General features: G+C 37.8%; 1 protein-coding gene across 1 annotated transcript in view; it reads right to left on the bottom strand.

The window, feature by feature from the left end:
• The window catches only part of LOC120047900 (BTB/POZ domain-containing protein KCTD16-like), a 908,275-nt gene that overhangs the window by 640,648 nt on the left and 245,688 nt on the right, over window positions 1-21,939 (bottom strand). The gene's annotated exons all lie outside the window — the stretch shown is intronic.

Raw genomic sequence — 21,939 nt, 5'->3', positions numbered from 1 at the left:
GAATTGATCAAATATTTAGGAAAATAAGAGGATTAACAGTATAAAAACGGTTACGTACGCCTCTTAGAGGAGGGAACGCAACCCCATGATGCTTTTCTCTCCATGGGGAGTTGAGATGTATGTGATCGTAGGTTCCGGGAGGGACGACAGATGCAGAGGAAAATACCGTCTACAGGAAATTTATTCTTTCTTAACACGGTAAAGTGAGGAAAAGGGGCTGGACGGAACCAAAGTAAAGAAAGTAAAAATTAAAGAGTCCTCCTACCTTCCATGCCTACCCACTGCTTACCTAACTTTTAGCAGCACCTGGCGCGCTAACCAAAATACAGGGGGTGGTCCGCCCAGGTCTTACCTAATGTGCGTAGACATTAAATATGACGGGTGATGTACGCCCGCAGGCCTCTTGCCTAAACACTCCCAAGGTGCGTTCCTCTTCCCCCACTGGGAACAAATGAAACAGAATAATTACCAATATTTTAAGTGAAACATTTCTTTAACCAAAAACACCAAGTCCTATTGACATACACATACCTCTGAAGGAGTGGCTACAAAATAATATTAACAAACTTTCACTGACCAACAACCAACATAGGCCATTAAAAGAAGCTGTCTTCCTGACAAAGGAACACTGGCTTTTATCAAGCTGGAGAAGGAGTTTGTAATTGAAGAGCCAGCTGTATCCCCTGACGAGAGGGAGGGGTCAGAGCTCCAATCAGTGGGGCCCACCAATCAGCTGCTTGAAGAATCCGGGATGTCATTTCCCGAATATACACATACATACAAACCCACAACAACACAGAAACTGGGGAACGTAACAAAAACCAACAAAGAAAATGGTTGACTGCTGGCTTCTACCTTCGCTTTTAGTCTTACTTACTGCCAGTGCCACTCCTACAACTGCCTGTGCCTTCACTTCCTGTTGTCTCCACTTCCTGTACGACTCCTCTGATTGGTTGGCAGAAGTGAAACTCCAAACACAATCAGGAAACACACATCTATCCCTGGCACTGCTCGGAGACAGTTAAAGATCGGAAGTGCGTCAGTAGAGTTGATGGCATAACAATAGTGATTTAGTCTATGTTTTTCATTACATTAGCTGTATGACTCGGTAGGAGGCTACATTAGCTGTACGACTCGGTAGGAGGCTACATTAGCTGTATGATGCAGTAATACTGTAGGCTACATTATCTGTATGACTCGGTAGTAGGCTACATTAGCTGTATGATGCAGTAATACTGTAGGCTACATTATCTGTATGATGCGGTATTAGGCTACATTAGTTGTATGACTCAGTATAGGCTACATTAGCTGTATGATGCGGTAGTAGGCTACATTAACTGTATGACACAGTAATATTGTAGGCTACATTAGCTGTATGACGCAGTAGTAGGCTACATTAGCTGTATGACGCAGTAATAGGCTACATTAGCTGTATGACGCAGTAGTAGGCTACATTAGCTGTATGACGCAGTAATAGGCTACATTAGCTGTATGACGCAGTAATAGGCTACATTAGCTGTATGACGCAGTAATAGGCTACATTAGCTGTACGTTAGAGTACATTAGATCCACCAAATGTACAGAGCGAGGAGGGGTTGTTTATTGTGCTTATGCTGAACCTATGGTACTGGTACATACTGAACTGTTAGATCACCTTCCTTTAGCTTTTCCATTGCATCATGGGTTATGTTCACAGTAAGAAGGCTTCCCCCTAAAGGAAGGGACGGCAGAACATTCTAAACATTATGTTCTCTGTGTGTTTATGGTTCATTTAAGACACTTTGTCCTGGGAGGGACTTCTGAACCCTAGCCAACACTACTCAACCCCACCTGACCACAACAAGATTTAGCACTTGAGAGAGTAGTGTGTGTGTGTGTGTGTGTGGAGGGGGAGCAGACACAGGCAAAGTGGGAGGTGAGAGAGAAATAGAGAGAGAAACGCCAAAACAATAGTCACCAATAGAGGAGCGTGTCCCTGTCCCCGAGCTGCCTGTCTGCTCCAGCCAGATAAAGGAGATGTGCTGACTGATTGAGGCCACAGCTGCGCAGGGAGGACAAACCTGGGTTGTAGCCAAAATGGCACCCTATTCTCTATATAGTACACTACTTCTGACTAGGCCCATAGGTATCTGGTCAAAGTAGTGCACTATTTAGGGTATAGGGTACCATTTAGGACATAGCCCAGGGAGAATACTATTGTTTTACCAGGTAGCGGTGTAGCTAACATGCTAACCCCAAATTTGGCCTGGCATCAACACTGGAGATTGTCTGGAACTTCCCGTTGAAGTTTGGGTTTTAGGACTGATGAGGCAGTTTCCTGTACAGGGTGGTGTCGGGGTGAGAGCCATCTAAAAAGGAAGAGTCACAATGAGGAGGGAAACAATGCAGTCAGGTGTCAGGTTCAGATTGAAACTGAAAGGGCTGTGGCTTGGCCCTTCTCACTTCACTATTCCCAAAATTGTGTCAGCGATTACTTCAGCATTACATTTTGTTTTGTCACTAGTTATTCTCAATGGGGATGCCCCACTGTGTGACAATAGATTCCTCAAAGAGCATATGAGGAGAAATGCACATCAAATGTTCATTAGCGAGCTGGGCCAGATAAAATGAATAACAGGCAAATAAAAACGGTGTGCACAATCATATACCTTGTCTTGCTATGTCTTGGGAGGATGTGAGAGTGGAGGACCAACATGACTTTATCCCAATCACATCTCCACTCCCTATCTCTATCTGTGTCAGAAACCATCAGTGCTCACCTGCAGTGATCTGTGTTATAGTATCGTTGCATTAGCAACATCACTCTGTTGTCTGCTGGCAGTGTAGTTATCATGATCACCTCCCAGAGAATTACCTTCAATATGATGCGAACGTAATGTATTACATTCATCAAGTAAGGCTGCCCCGTGTTGTCTCCATGCTAATTGGTCTCCTTGGACTGTTTGTGGGTGATGATTGGCTGTCTGTGAAAGTCAAGGGTCATATCATCTATGGTTCACTCTGTTCATCTAAATGACAGAGAGTAATGAGAGTAGAGAGTCAGTCTACTAGACAGTCAGTTGAAATGAATTGAATTGATGTTAGCGTCAAACCCACAGTGTTAGGGAAGCTACTCTGAAAATATAGTTTACCAAGCTAACAATTACTTTACACTGGAAGAAGTTAAGATACACTAAAGCTACCCTTAAGAAAAACACTAAAGCTACCCTTAAGAAAAACACTAACACTACCCTTAAGAAAAATATAGTTTACTTAACTAAAGTTACTTTGGAAAAAGTTTTGCACTAACTAGCATCCAAACTACTTCATGAAAAATTCAAATATCTAAATCTGAAATGTGATAGACTACAAATTGCAAGAATAGATCACTCGGGAGTCAGATGTTAACAGAATGTGTCATTTGACCTTTTTCACAGAAAAAGTATGTTTCAAGTGTTAGGCAGGTCTGATGCATAGTAATAAAATAAGTATGAAAAGTATTGCTTAGTTCACCCATATTATCTTTTCATTTTGCTAGAAAAGTAGTGTGTAGTTCCAGTAGTTAGCTACACCGCTACATGGTAAAACAGTAGTGTGTCGTTCCAGTAGTTAGCTACACCGCTACATGGTAAAACAGTAGTGTGTCGTTCCAGTAGTTAGCTACACCGCTACATGGTAAAACAGTAGTGTGTAGTTCCAGTAGTTAGCTACACCGCTACATGGTAAAACAGTAGTGTGTAGTTCCAGTAGTTAGCTACACCGCTACATGGTAAAACAGTAGTGTGTAGTTCCAGTAGTTAGCTACACCGCTACATGGTAAAACAGTAGTGTGTAGTTCCAGTAGTTAGCTACACCGCTACATGGTAAAACAGTAGTGTGTAGTTCCAGTAGTTAGCTACACCGCTACATGGTAAAACAGTAGTGTGTAGTTCCAGTAGTTAGCTACACCGCTACATGGTAAAACAGTAGTGTGTAGTTCCAGTAGTTAGCTACACCGCTACATGGTAAAACAGTAGTGTGTAGTTCCAGTAGTTAGCTACACCGCTACATGGTAAAACAGTAGTGTGTAGTTCCAGTAGTTAGCTACACCGCTACATGGTAAAACAGTAGTGTGTAGTTCCAGTAGTTAGCTACACCGCTACATGGTAAAACAGTAGTGTGTAGTTCCAGTAGTTAGCTACACCGCTACATGGTAAAACAGTAGTGTGTAGTTCCAGTAGTTAGCTACACCGCTACATGGTAAAACAGTAGTGTGTAGTTCCAGTAGTTAGCTACACCGCTACATGGTAAAACAGTAGTGTGTAGTTCCAGTAGTTAGCTACACCGCTACATGGGAAAAAGTTAGCAACTACTCAAAACACGACCTAGATTTGAATTTAGTTAAACTACCACCAATCTACTACAAAATGTAGTAAAATTACTAGTTGAACTATATGTAGTTCACTACTCCCCAACACTGCAAACCCAACAGGGCTGATACAAATGAAAATGGTCAGGCTGATACAAGTGAAAAGGGAGAGATAGACAGGCCTTCCACAGTAGTACTAAACACACAGTAATACAAAGTTACACAAAGATACAGGAACATTACCGGTAGGTGAATTTAGGTTGTTTACTTTTAACGTGCACATGACCTAATAAAGTTAAAATATCCTTCAGTAAAACACTGCTCCTTTTCATAATACATTCCCCAAATAACCAATAGAATCGTAGCTGAGAGGAGAGAAGACATTGAGGACTGGGGAGAATACCAGACATAGTTAACTACAGAACAGTATGCCCAGGACGCAGTGTCCTGTCTGCCATCTGGGTCGTTCCACCTCAAAAAGCACAAGTAAGAGGATTTTGACACCCACCATCTCAGATTATCTTGTTGAAATATAATTTGATCTCTGAGAAATTAAGCTAATTGATTGTACCCATACTGGCCATTTTAATTGATAAGATTGAGATAATATTCAATAAATATAGTGCCCAACATCTGATTTGAACCAAACTTCTTCCTACCAATGAGTAATGTATTAAATGTCACCCAAGCCTGTATACAATACAGGCTATGTTTGATACTACTTATCAAACATAGAGTATTGCTATTGTATACTGGTTGATAGGGTGGGATTGGCATGGGGTGTGGGGGTCCGTGGGTGACATTTGACAATTTCTTTGGGATTCCTCATGTCTTACTCATTGGTAGGAAAATATTTGGCCCAAATTGGATGTTAGTTGCTATATTTATTGAATACTATATTAATCCTGTAAATTAAAATGGCCAATTCGGGTGTGAATCGATTAATTTAATTTCTCTGAAATTAAATGTAATTTCAACAAAAGAATGTTTCAGGAATGCCATTTCAGAACAATCTGAGATGACGGGTGCCATGGCTTGCTGAAATGACATATAATGACTCATCTGTTTAAATGAGAGCTGAACAGTGGCGCTCTCTTGGGATCTGCCATAATGGTCTCACCTAACAAAGCTCTCACATGGGATCAGACTGTGGCTGAGTTCCAAATGGCAAGCTATTCCCTATATAGTACATCACTTTTTCATAGGGCACTGGTTAAAAATAGTGCACTACATAGGGAACAGCGTGCCATTTGGGACACTGAGAGACTGTTTCCCCCAGCTGGAATCACACGGCCTGCCTGGGAGAGAGTTACATAATAGAACTGACAGAGTGTAACGGCTGTCGTCTTCCTCCTCCTCGGACGAGGAGAGGAGAGAAGGATCGGTGGACCAATACGCAGCGAGGTAAGTAGACATAAATGAATTTATTGAAAGACGAACACGAACACGAAAACACTTGGAAAATTACAAAATAAGAAAACGACGTAGACGAAACCTGAACATGAACTTACATAACTACACGTAGAACTCACGGACAGGAACAGACTACATCAAACGAATGAACAGCCAAAACAGTCCCGTGTGGTGCACATACACAGACACGGACGACACAGGAGAAAATCACCCACAAACAAACAGTGAGAACAACCTACCTTAATATGACTCTCAATCAGAGGAAATGCCAAACACCTGCCTCTAATTGAGAGCCATACCAGGCAACCCTTTAACCCAACATAGAAACACAACACATAGAAATGCCCACCCTGCTCACGCCCTGACCAATAAACACATACAAAACAAGAGAAAACAGGTCAGGAACGTGACACAGAGTGAGCTTCAGAGTTCCAGAATGCTCCAGAGTTCCAGAACGCTCCAGAGTTCCAGAACGCTCCAGAGTTCCAGAACGCTCCAGAGTTCCAGAACGCTCCAGAGTTCCAGAAAGCTCCAGAGTTCCAGAACGCTCCAGAGTTCCAGAACGCTCCAGAGTTCCAGAACGCTCCAGAGTTCCAGAACGCTCCAGAGTTCCAGGTTCTGCCTCAGTGATCTGTTGTAGCTGGAGAGCTGAGGGCTGAAGGGTCACATAGAGATGATAAAGGAGAACTTGACCCCAGAAATATAACACTTGTGTGATGTCATAATATGAGATGCTTTTTGTGTAGAAAAGATATCGGGAGGTAGTCTTTTCATAGCTTCATATGATGAGGACCTCACATGATTTTTCTATTGTTTTTAATTAGGTGACAAATTCAATGTCACATTCAAGGTTAAAACCGTTCCTTTTACACCATTGAAGTGAACTGTAAGATTGATTGTTAGGGACATAACCCACTTTAGAAGAACTTGCATATTCCCTTTTAAAATGTAAAAATATCTGTCAAAAGCAACGAATGAAAAGAATTCAGTCATGATCCACACTTCTTATTTTATTTGAGGTACTTTTGACCTCTTTTTCTCCCCAAATGGTAGTTACAGTCTTGTCCCATCGCTGCAACTCCCGTACGGACTCGGGAGAGTCGAACATTGAGAGCCATGCGTCCCCCGAAACATGACCCCGCCAAGCCGGACTACTTCTTGACATACTGCTCGCTTAACCCCGGAGCCAGCCGCACCAATGTGTCGGAGGAAACACCATACAACTGGCAACCGTGTCAGCGTGCATGCGGAGTCGCTAGAGCGCGATAGGACAATGACATCCTGGCCGGCCAAACTCTCCCCTAACCCGGAGGACCTGGCCAATTGTACGCCGCCTCATGGGTCTCCTGGTCGCGGATGGCTGCATCACAGCCCGGGATCAAACCCATATTTGTAGTGATGCCGCTAGCACTGCGATGCAATGCCTTAAACTGCTGCGCCACTCGGGAGGCCTGTGAGCCACCCTTCTGGGAGAAAAACAGACACAGATTTCCTTTAACATTCCCATGGTCAACACCACACGGCACATCACCATAGGGAACACAGGAAATCGTCTTGCTTTCTATTTCTATGTAAAATGCTACCTGGTCCTGCTATTTCCTGCTGAGCTTTGTGTCTCAGTCTACATCCTGTTGTGTATGAAAGGAAACCATTGGAATTTTTCTCAAAGATATTCATTTCAATGGAATGTGAATGACTTCTCCCTCTACCAACTTCCAATGAGGCATTACTTCATTGGTGACTTTGACTTTTTTGACACCATACTCTAACTTTCCACCAATGAAAATAATTAATAGAATTGCATTAATCTCTTTGCAGACTGAACATTTGTTCTGAAGTTTTTTGACACCATACATTACGCTACTTTCCCCTTATTTCTATCGAGCATTTCTAGGACATCATTATTCTAATAAAAGGATTAGATTCAAGAAAGGACTTATGCCAGATTCAAAATGTGACAATTGACCAGGAGCCCCCTGCACAGATTTTCTTGTTAAAATCATAGAGATCTATCATGGATTAAATAGTTAGGGGAAATGTGTGAAGTTCTGCTTGTTTAACTTTGTTAGAAGCAGGAAATGTCAGATGTTGTTGACATGTCTGTGTCTGTGTGCACACTCTTAAAGGGAATACATTACAATTTAAAGGTTCACTGCAGCCATTTTTATCTCAATATCAAATAATTTATGGGTAACAATTAAAAACTGTACTGTAATTGTTTTCAATTAAAATGGCCAAAAATAAACTAAAATAACTTCTTAGCAAAGAGCAATTTCTCAAGCAAGAATTTTACTAGGATTGTCTGGGAGTGGTCTGAGTGGGGAGTGGAAAACTGAAAATAAGCTGTTATTGGCAGAGAGGTTTGGTGATGTCACCATGGAAGGCCAAAACTCCATCCCACCAAAACAGGCTGAAATTTCAGGTGGTCTTTTCAAACAGCTCTGACACTAAAATTGTCTTATAATCATTTACACATTTTCTCAGTATCATTCCAACCTCATAGTGTGGAAATATATATATATATATATAAAACACAGGAAATCACGTTTTTGACTGCACCGGGCCATTCACTGAAAAAAACTTCAACCAGAGTCTACAGTACTATCACTCCTCCTTTCCTCCCATCAGTAGACTGATCTATGAAAGCCGATGGTAGACTGCCATCTGATGGTCAAACAGCCGATGCAGCCCTGAGATATTCAGATGAACATGCTATGGTTTCTAACAGCTTTACGGAACATAATGTTCTACAACACCAATTAAATGGTTCTGGAAGTGAAATTGATTAGTTCTAGAACTAGAAGTTAATAAATGTGTTCTAAAATAAAAAATGTAAGACCTAGAATGGAATGTTCTAAAAGTGTAATGATTAGCTGTAGAACTGGTTTGTCTTGATAGGGTACAGACATTCTACCAACTAACCAGTGTTATTTACAGAATGAGGACCTCTTCACCTTTCCCCTCCACACCCGCCAAGGACCATAGAACATCAGACTGACTCTGTGTTGTGAAATAAATTACTTCCAAGTGGTCTGCTAGCTATTACAACACACGTGCAGTTTTATAGCTAATCTCATGCTATTGAACACATTTTGCCATGGGGCGGAGAGGGAAATGTGCAGTTTTAACGCTCATCTCAAGCTATTCTACACATTTTGCCATGAGGTTGAGACAGAATTTAGCATCTTTAAAGCTAATTAAAGGTGTTAACTGTGATAAAGGCACTGGATTATGAGCTGTCTTGTTTGCTAAATGAACAAATGAAGTAGGCTGTGGCATGGTGCAAATAGCCATAGAAGCACAGTGATGTCTCATTGAGGTCATATTCGTGGCTTATTGGGAGTGTGGCTTTCAGTTAGTTATTTTTGGCAACCCATCGCATGAGAGTGAATGTCAATCCAGTTGATCTGTTCTGTTATATTTCAACAAACCCGATTAAGTGACGAGTTTCAGAAGAAAGTACTTTGTTTCTGGCCATTTTGAGCCTGATATTGAACCCACAAATGCTGATGCTCCAGATACTCAACTAGTCTAAAGAAGGCCAGTTTTAATGCTTCTTTAATCAGAACAACAGTTTTCAGCTGTACTAACATAATTGCAAAAGGGTTTTGGAATGATCAATTAATTAGCCTTTTAGAACAATAAAGTTGGATTTGCTAACACAACGTGCCATTGGAACACAGGAGTGATGGGTGGGCCTGGCTCCCCAATGGGTGGGCCTGGCTCCCCATGCCTACACCCTGTATTGTACTGAGCTGGTTCAGTTGCCAGGTGTAGTTGTCCTACGTGACTGAGTGATACTCCATAGAGATTTACACTACAACTAGTGTATGGTGTTAGCCCTGTATCTGTACTCATACAAGCAGCCTGGGGTGCTTCCCAAATGGCACCCTATTCCCTATATAGGGAATATAGTGCCATTTGGGACAAAGGTTGGGAGTGTATAGGAGTGTGTCTCCGTGGCCCCAGTGATTTCTCCAGGCCATCCATCTCACAGAAGCCACATCATTACGGAGAAGACAGCTAGGCCGCTAGAGTCTGAGCTGCAGCTGGGAGTATAGAGCTAAAATGATTGTGGGGGCTGTCTTGTTAGACTTCAGTGCAGCTTTTGACATTATCGATCATAGTCTGCTGCTGGAAAAACTTCTGTGTTATGGCTTTACACCCCCTGCAATAATGTGGATAAAGAGTTACTTGTCTAACAGAAGACAGTGGGTGTTCTTTAACAGAAGCCTATAAAATATAATCCAGGTAGAATCAGGAATTCCCCAGGGTAGCTGTTTAGGCCCATTACTTTTTTCAATCTTAACTAACGACATGTCGCTGGCTTTGAGTAAGGCCAGTATGTATGCGGATGACTCAACACTATACACATTAGCTACTACAGCAACCGAAATGACTGCAAACCCTTAACAAAGAGCTGCAGTTAGTTTCAGAATGGGTAACAAGAAATAAGTTAATCCTAAATATTTCCAAAACTAAAAGCATTGTATTTGGGACAAATCATTCACTAAACCCTAAACCTCAACTATATCTCGTAATGAATAATGTGGAAATTGAGCAAGTTGAGGTGACTAAACTGCTTGGAGTAACCCTGGACTGTAAACTGTCATGGTTAAAACATATTGATACAACAGTAGCTAAGATGGGGAGAAGTCTGTCCATAATTAAGCATTGATCTAACTTCTTAACAACACTATCAATAAGGCAAGTCCTACAGGCCCTAGTTTTGTCGCACCTAGACTTCTGTTCAGTAGTGTGGTCAGGTGCCACAAAGAGGGACTTAGGAAAATTGCTGTTGGCTCAGAACAGGGCAGCACGGCTGGCCCTTAATTAAAAGCACACGGAGAGCTAACATTAATGACATGCATGTCAATCTCTCATGGCTCAAAGTGGGAGAAAGATTGACTTCATCACTACTTGTCGACAAGCTGAATGCACCGAGGTGTCTGTTTAAAATACTTGCACACAGCTCAGACACCCATGCATACCCCACAAGACATGCTTCCAGAGGTCTTTTCACAGTCCCCAAGTCCAGAACAGACTATGGGAGGCACACAGTACTACATAGAGCCATGACTACATGGAACTCTATTCCACAGTATAAACTGCCTTAATATTGCTGTACCCTAGGAAGAGTAGCTGCTTCCTTGGCAGTAGCTAATGAGGTTCCATAATAAATACAAATACAAATACTGCAATACAGTAACACACTGGACTGGAATATAATAACACACTGGACTGGAATATAATAACACACTGGACTGGAATTTAATAACACACTGGACTGGACTGAACTGGAATATAATAACACACTGGACTGGAATTTAATAACACATTGGACTGGAATTTAATATACTGAACTGGACTGGACGACAACATAATAAACTGTACTGGAATTTAATAACACACTAGACTGGACTGAACTGTGATATAATATAATGGACTGTACTGGAATTTAATATACTGAACTGGACCGGACTACAACATAATAAAGTGGACTGCAATATAATAACACACTGGACTGGAATTTAATATACTGAACTGGACCGGACTACAACATAATAAAGTGGACTGCAATATAATAACACAATATACTGAACTGAACGGTGATATAATATACTGGACTGTACTGTGATATAATATACTGGACTGAACTGTGATATAATATACTGAACTGTGATATAATATACTGAACTGTGATATAATATACTGGACTGTGATATAATATAATATACTGAACTGTGATATAATATACTGGACTGTGATATAATATAATATACTGAACTGTGATATAATAAAATATACTGAACTGTGATATAATATAATATACTGAACTGTGATATAATATACTGGACTGAACTGTGATATAATATACTGAACTGTGATATAATATACTGGACTGAACTGTGATATAATATACTGAACTGTGATATAATATACTGGACTGAACTGTGATATAATATACTGGACTGAACTGTGATATAATATACTGGACTGAACTGTGATATAATATACTGAACTGAACTGTGATATAATATACTGGACTGAACTGTGATATAATATACTGAACTGTGATATAATATACTGGACTGAACTGTGATATAATATACTGAACTGAACTGTGATATAATATACTGGACTGAACTGTGATATAATATACTGAACTGTGATATAATATACTGGACTGAACTGTGATATAATATACTGAACTGAACTGTGATATAATATAAATACAAATACAAATACAAATACTGCAATACAGTAACACACTGGACTGGAATATAATAACACACTGGACTGGAATATAATAACACACTGGACTGGAATTTAATAACACACTGGACTGGACTGAACTGGAATATAATAACACACTGGACTGGAATTTAATAACACATTGGACTGGAATTTAATATACTGAACTGGACCGGACGACAACATAATAAACTGTACTGGAATTTAATAACACACTAGACTGGACTGAACTGTGATATAATATAATGGACTGTACTGGAATTTAATATACTGAACTGGACCGGACTACAACATAATAAAGTGGACTGCAATATAATAACACACTGGACTGGAATTTAATATACTGAACTGGACCGGACTACAACATAATAAAGTGGACTGCAATATAATAACACACTGGACTGGAATTTAATATACTGAACTGGACCGGACTACAACATAATAAACTGTACTGGAATTTAATAACACACTAGACTGGACTGAACTGTGATATAATATAATGGACTGTACTGGAATTTAATATACTGACCTGGACCGGACTACAACATAATAAAGTGGACTGCAATATAATAACACACTGGACTGGAATTTAATATACTGAACTGTGATATAATATACTGAACAGTGATATAATATAATATACTGAACTGTGATATAATATAATATACTGAACTGTGATATAATATAATATACTGAACTGTGATATAATATAATATACTGAACTGTGATATAATATACTGGACTGTGATATAATATACTGGACTGTGATATAATATACTGAACTGTGATATAATATACTGAAATGTGATATAATATAATATACTGAACTGTGATATAATATAATATACTGAACTGTGATATAATATACTGAACTGTGATATAATATACTGGACTGTGATATAATATACTGAACTGTGATATAATATACTGAACTGTGATATAATATAATATACTGAACTGTGATATAATATAATATACTGAACTGTGATATAATATACTGAACTGTGATATAATATACTGAACTGTGATATAATATAATATACTGAACTGTGATATAATATAATATACTGAACTGTGATATAATATAATATACTGAACTGTGATATAATATACTGAACTGTGATATAATATACTGAACTGTGATATAATATACTGAACTGTGATATAATATAATATACTGAACTGTGATATAATATACTGAACTGTGATATAATATACTGAACTGTGATATAATATACTGGACTGAACTGTGATATAATATACTGGACTGTGATATAATATACTGAACTGTGATATAATATACTGGACTGAACTGTGATATAATATACTGAACTGAACGGTGATATAATATACTGGACTGTGATATAATATACTGAACTGTGATATAATATACTGGACTGAACTGTGATATAATATACTGAACTGTGATATAATATACTGGACTGAACTGTGATATAATGTACTGAACTGTGATATAATATACTGGACTGAACTGTGATATAATATACTGAACTGAACGGTGATATAATATACTGGACTGTGATATAATATACTGAACTGTGATATAATATACTGGACTGAACTGTGATATAATATACTGAACTGTGATATAATATACTGAACTGTGATATAATATACTGGACTGTGATATAATATAATATACTGAACTGTGATATAATATACTGGACTGTGATATAATATAATATACTGAACTGTGATATAATAAAATATACTGAACTGTGATATAATATAATATACTGAACTGTGATATAATATACTGGACTGAACTGTGATATAATATAATATACTGGACTGAACTGTGATATAATATACTGAACTGTGATATAATATACTGGACTGAACTGTGATATAATATACTGAACTGTGATATAATATACTGGACTGAACTGTGATATAATATACTGAACTGTGATATAATATACTGGACTGAACTGTGATATAAAATACTGAACTGTGATATAATATACTGAACTGTGATATAATATACTGGACTGAACTGTGATATAATATACTGAACTGAACTGTGATATAATATACTGGACTGAACTGTGATATAATATACTGAACTGAACTGTGATATAATATACTGGACTGAACTGTGATATAATATACTGGACTGAACTGTGATATAATATACTGGACTGAACTGTGATATAATATACTGAACTGAACTGTGATATAATATACTGAACTGAACTGTGATATAATATACTGGACTGAACTGTGATATAATATACTGAACTGTGATATAATATACTGGACTGTGATATAATATAATATACTGAACTGTGATATAATATACTGAACTGTGATATAATATAATATACTGAACTGTGATATAATATACTGAACTGAACTGTGATATAATATACTGAACTGTGATATAATATACTGGACTGTGATATAATATACTGAACTGAACTGTGATATAATATACTGAACTGTGATATAATATACTGAACTGAACTGTGATATAATATACTGGACTGAACTGTGATATAATATACTGAACTGAACTGTGATATAATATACTGGACTGAACTGTGATATAATATACTGAACTGAACTGTGATATAATATACTGAACTGAACTGTGATATAATATACTGGACTGAACTGTGATATAATATACTGAACTGTGATATAATATACTGGACTGTGATATAATATAATATACTGAACTGTGATATAATATACTGAACTGTGATATAATATAATATACTGAACTGTGATATAATATACTGAACTGAACTGTGATATAATATACTGAACTGTGATATAATATACTGGACTGTGATATAATATACTGAACTGAACTGTGATATAATATACTGAACTGTGATATAATATACTGGACTGTGATATAATATACTGAACTGTGATATAATATACTGGACTGTGATATAATATACTGAACTGAACTGTGATATAATATACTGAACTGTGATATAATATACTGGACTGTGATATAATATACTGAACTGTGATATAATATACTGGACTGTGATATAATATACTGAACTGTGATATAATATACTGGACTGTGATATAATATACTGAACTGTGATATAATATACTGGACTGAACTGTGATATAATATACTGGACTGAACTGTGATATAATATACTGAACTGTGATATAATATACTGGACTGAACTGTGATATAATATACTGGACTGAACTGTGATATAATATACTGGACTGAACCGTGATATAATATACTGAACTGAACTGTGATATAATATACTGAACTGTGATATAATATAATATACTGAACTGTGATATAATATAATGGACTGAACTGTGATATAATATAATGGACTGAACTGTGATATAATATATAATAACTGTGATATAATATACTGGACTGAACTGTGATATAATATACTGAACTGAACTGTGATATAATATAATGGACTGTGATATAATATACTGGACTGTGATATAATATACTGAACTGTGATATAATATACTGGACTGAACTGTGATATAATATACTGGACTGAACTGTGATATAATATACTGAACTGTAATATAATATAATATACTGAACTGTGATATAATATAATATACTGAACTGTGATATAATATACTGGACTGTGATATAATATACTGAACTGTGATATAATATACTGGACTGAACTGTGATATAATATACTGAACTGAACTGTGATATAATATACTGAACTGAACTGTGATATAATATACTGGACTGAACTGTGATATAATATACTGAACTGTGATATAATATACTGAACTGTGATATAATATACTGGACTGAACTGTGATATAATATACTGAACTGTGATATAATATACTGGACTGTGATATAATATACTGGACTGAACTGTGATATAATATACTGAACTGTGATATAATATACTGGACTGTGATATAATATACTGGACTGTGATATAATATACTGAACTGAACTGTGATATAATATACTGGACTGAACTGTGATATAATATACTGAACTGTGATATAATATACTGGACTGTGATATAATATACTGAACTGTGATATAATATACTGAACTGTGATATAATATACTGAACTGTGATATAATATACTGAACTGTGATATAATATACTGAACTGTGATATAATATACTGGACTGTGATATAATATACTGAACTGTGATATAATATACTGAACTGTGATATAATATACTGGACTGTGACATAATATACTGAACTGAACTGTGATATAATATACTGAACTGAACTGTGATATAATATACTGGACTGAACTGTGATATAATATACTGGACTGAACTGTGATATAATATACTGAACTGTGATATAATATACTGAACTGAACTGTGATATAATATACTGGACTGTGATATAATATACTGAACTGTGATATAATATACTGAACTGTGATATAATATACTGGACTGTGATATAATATACTGGACTGAACTGTGATATAATATACTGGACTGAACTGTGATATAATATACTGAACTGTGATATAATATACTGAACTGTGATATAATATACTGAACTGTGATATAATATACTGAACTGTGATATAATATACTGAACTGTGATATAATATACTGAACTGTGATATAATATACTGGACTGTGATATAATATACTGAACTGAACTGTGATATAATATACTGAACTGAACTGTGATATAATATACTGGACTTTAATATAATATACTGAACTGTGCTATAATATACTGAACTGAACTGTGATATAATATACTGAACTGTGATATAATATACTGGACTGTGATATAATATACTGAACTGTGATATAATATACTGAACTGAACTGTGATATAATATACTGGACTGAACTGTGATATAATATACTGAACTGAACTGTGATATAATATACTGAACTGTGATATAATATACTGGACTGAACTGTGATATAATATAATATACTGGACTGTGATATAATATACTGAACTGTGATATAATATAATATACTGGACTGTGATATAATATACTGAACTGTGATATAATATAATATACTGGACTGTGATATAATATACTGAACTGTGATATAATATACTGGACTGTGATATAATATACTGAACTGTGATATAATATAATGGACTGTGATATAATATACTGAACTGTGATATAATATAATATACTGGACTGTGATATAATATAATGTACTGAACTGAACTGTGATATAATATAATGGACTGTGATATAATATACTGAACTGTGATATAATATACTGGACTGTGATATAATATACTGAAATGTGATATAATATACTGAACTGAACTGTGATATAATATAATGGACTGTGATATAATATACTGAACTGTGATATAATATAATATACTGAACTGTGATATAATATAATGGACTGTGATATAATATACTGAACTGTGATATAATATAATATACTGAACTGTGATATAATATAATATACTGCACTGTGATATAATATACTGGACTGTGATATAATATACTGAACTGTGATATAATATACTGGACTGTGATATAATATACTGAACTGTGATATAATATAATGGAGTGTGATATAATATACTGAACTGTGATATAATATAATATACTGAACTGTGATATAATATACTGGACTGAACTGTGATATAATATAATATACTGAACTGTGATATAATATACTGGACTGAACTGTGATATAATATAATATACTGGACTGTGATATAATATACTGAACTGTGATATAATATACTGGACTGTGATATAATATACTGAACTGTGATATAATATACTGGACTGAACTGTGATATAATATAATGGACTGAACTGTGATATAATATACTGAACTGAACTGTGATATAATATACTGGACTGTGATATAATATACTGAACTGTGATATAATATACTGAACTGAACTGTGATATAATATAATGGACTGAACTGTGATATAATATACTGAACTGAACTGTGATATAATATACTGGACTGTGATATAATATACTGAACTGTGATATAATATACTGGACTGTGATATAATATACTGAACTGAACTGTGATATAATATAATGGACTGTGATATAATATACTGAACTGTGATATAATATACTGAACTGTGATATAATATACTGAACTGTGATATAATATACTGAACTGAACTGTGATATAATATACTGGACTGTGATATAATATACTGAACTGAACTGTGATATAATATAATGGACTGTGATATAATATACTGAACTGTGATATAATATACTGAACTGTGATATAATATACTGAACTGTGATATAATATACTGAACTGAACTGTGATATAATATACTGGACTGTGATATAATATACTGAACTGAACTGTGATATAATATAATGGACTGTGATATAATATACTGAACTGTGATATAATATACTGAACTGTGATATAATATACTGAACTGTGATATAATATACTGGACTGTGATATAATATAATGGACTGAACTGTGATATAATATACTGAACTGAACTGTGATATAATATACTGAACTGAACTGTGATATAATATACTGGCCTGTGATATAATATACTGAACTCTGATATAATATACTGAACTGTGATATAATATACTGAACTGTGATATAATATAATATACTGAACTGTGATATAATATACTGGACTGAACTGTGATATAATATACTGAACTGTGATATAATATACTGAACTGTGATATAATATACTGAACTGTGATATAATATAATATACTGAACTGTGATATAATATAATATACTGAACTGTGATATAATATAATATACTGAACTGTGATATAATATAATATACTGAACTGTGATATAATATACTGAACTGTGATATAATATAATATACTGAACTGTGATATAATATACTGAACTGTGATATAATATAATATACTGAACTGTGATATAATATACTGAACTGTGATATAATATAATATACTGAACTGTGATATAATATACTGAACTGTGATATAATATAATGGACTGTGATATAATATACTGAACTGTGATATAATATAATATACTGAACTGTGATATAATATAATGGACTGTGATATAATATAATGGACTGTGATATAATATACTGAACTGTGATATAATATAATGGACTGTGATATAATATAATGGACTGTGATATAATATAATGGACTGTGATATAATATACTGAACTGTGATATAATATACTGGACTGTGATATAATATACTGAACTGTGATATAATATAATGGACTGTGATATAATATACTGAACTGTGATATAATATACTGGACTGAACTGTGATATAATATAATGGACTGTGATATAATATAATATACTGTGATATAATAAACCGGGTTTCTCAAAAGAGAGTAAACATTATCTTGTTGTCCTCAGTAGAACATCACAACAAGACAAGCAATAACTAAAATGGCTGAACATCAACCACGAAAGAGAGAGAGAGAGAGGAGAGAGGAGAGAGGAGAGGAGAGCAGAGAGGAGAGAGGAGAGAGGAGAGAGGAGAGAGGAGAGCAGAGAGGAGAGTGGAGAGAGGAGAGAGGAGAGGAGAGCAGAGAGGAGAGAGGAGAGAGGAGAGGAGAGCAGAGAGGAGAGAGGAGAGAGGAGAGCAGAGAGGAGAGAGGAGAGCAGAGAGGAGAGTGGAGAGAGGAGAGGAGAGCAGAGAGGAGAGAGGAGAAGAGAGAGCAGAGAGGAGAGCAGAGATGAGAGAGGAGAGGAGAGCAGAGAGGAGAGAGGAGAGGAGAGCAGAGCAGAGAGGAGAGAGGAGAGGAGAGAGCAGAGGAGAGAGGAGAAGGAGAGAGGAGAGGAGAGAGCAGAGGAGAGCAGAGAGGAGAGCAGAGAGGAGAGGAGAGAGGAGAGCAGAGAGGAGAGCAGAGAGGAGAGCAGAGAGGAGAGAGGAGAGGAGAGGAGAGTGGAGAGAGGAGAGAGGAGAGGAGAGATGAGAGAGGAGAGGAGAGCAGAGAGGAGAGAGGAGAGGAGAGCAGAGCAGAGCAGAGAGGAGAGAGGAGAGGAGAGAGCAGAGGAGAGAGGAGAAGGAGAGAGGAGAGGAGAGAGCAGAGGAGAGCAGAGAGGAGAGGAGAGAGGAGAGCAGAGAGGAGAGCAGAGAGGAGAGCAGAGAGGAGAGAGGAGAGGAGAGGAGAGCAGAGCAGAGAGGAGAGAGGAGAGGAGAGAGCAGAGGAGAGAGGAGAGAGGAGAGAGGAGAGAGGAGAGAGGAGAGAGGAGAGGATAGAAGCAGAGGAGAGCAGAGAGGAGAGGAGAGAGGAGAGCAGAGAGGAGAGAGGAGAGAGGAGAGGAGAGCAGAGAGGAGAGCAGAGAGGAGAGAGGAGAGCAGAGAGGAGAGCAGAGAGACTGGTAAATACCAGGAAGCATTGGATGAATACAACCCGTCCACCCAGCCTTCATCCAGATCAATATGTATCTGGTAATGGGGATTGTCAAATTACATTTCAGATATTACAACTGACTACCAGTAGGAGGCCACCGAATGGAGCTGCTGTGTGTGTGTGTGTGTGTGTGTGTGTGTGTGTGTGTGTGTGTAGGGGGTGTGATCCACAGGGGTAGAGCTTCTCGACAGACTGAGTAAGAAGCAGAGGATCAATACCGTCGTGGGCCAGTGTGTGTGTGTGTGTGTGTGTGTGTGTGTGTGTGTGTGTGTGTGTGTGTGTGTGTGTGTGCGTGCGTGTGTGTGTATGTGTAGACACCCCAGATACCCCAGACACCCGAGACACCCCAGACACCCCAGATACCCCAGGTACCCCAGATAACCCAGATACCCCAGACACCCCAGATACCCCAGATACCCCAGACACCCCAGACACCCCAGATACCCCAGACACCCCAGATACCCCAGATACCCCAGACACCCCAGGTACCCCAGATACCCCAGACACCCCAGATACCCCAGGTACCCCAGACACCCCAGACACCCCAGATACCCCAGGTACCCCAGATACCCCAGACACCCCAGATACCCCAGACACCCCAGATACCCCAGACACCCCAGATACCCCAGACACCCCAGACACCCCAGATACCCCAGGTACCCCAGATACCCCAGACACCCCAGATACCCCAGATACCCCAGGTACCCCAGGTACCCCAGATACCCCAGATACCCCAGACACCCCAGATACCCCAGATACCCCAGACACCCCAGACACCCCAGATACCCCAGACACCCCAGACACCCCAGACACCCCAGACACCCCAGATACCCCAGACACCCCAGACACCCCAGACAGGGAGGTAGGTTCTCACACTGAAAGACACACACTCACATTGTACTTTCAATCTTCAGCTGTCAGCTGTCTAGTGGGAGATCCAGAGTGGCCCTGCCAAACACGTCTCTGTTGAATAACACCTACCCTCTGCCTAGCTCCTTCAGCGACACCTCCTACATGGTGGTCATAAGACTGATAGAGTCAGTGAGACATCGCACTAAACAGAGGCAGAAGTTTGTTCATTATATAGAACCCTCTATTTCTAATCTGATCACAAACTAGTTCCGCTGTTTTTTATATTATTCCCCTCTAATCAGGGACTGATTTAGACCTGGGACACCAGGTGGATGATTCCCCTCTAATCAGGGACTGATTTAGACCTGGGACACCAGGTGGATAATTCCCCTCTAATCAGGGACTGATTTAGACCTGGGACACCAGGTGGATGATTCCCCTCTAATCAGGGACTGATTTAGACCTGGGACACCAGGTGGATGATTCCCCTCTAATCAGGGACTGATTTAGACCTGGGACACCAGGTGGATGATTCCCCTCTAATCAGGGACTGATTTAGACCTGGGACACCTGGTAGATGTCATTAATTATCAAGTAGAACAGAAAACCAGAAGCAGTACGGACCTTTTAGGTTCAGATGTTAAAGTACTAAAGCAGGACAACTTTACCCGGTCTTGGCGAAGTTAGTCCAATAGGTCATCACCACAGCACTGAGCATGATGTCATTCTTGGAGAAGTTAC

The sequence above is a fragment of the Salvelinus namaycush genome, chromosome 5 (assembly GCF_016432855.1).
Source record: "Salvelinus namaycush isolate Seneca chromosome 5, SaNama_1.0, whole genome shotgun sequence".
NCBI classification, from domain to species: Eukaryota; Metazoa; Chordata; class Actinopteri; order Salmoniformes; family Salmonidae; genus Salvelinus; species Salvelinus namaycush.
The sequence above is the reverse complement of the archived record's forward strand: the minus strand, read 5'-3'. Positions and strand labels throughout refer to the sequence as shown.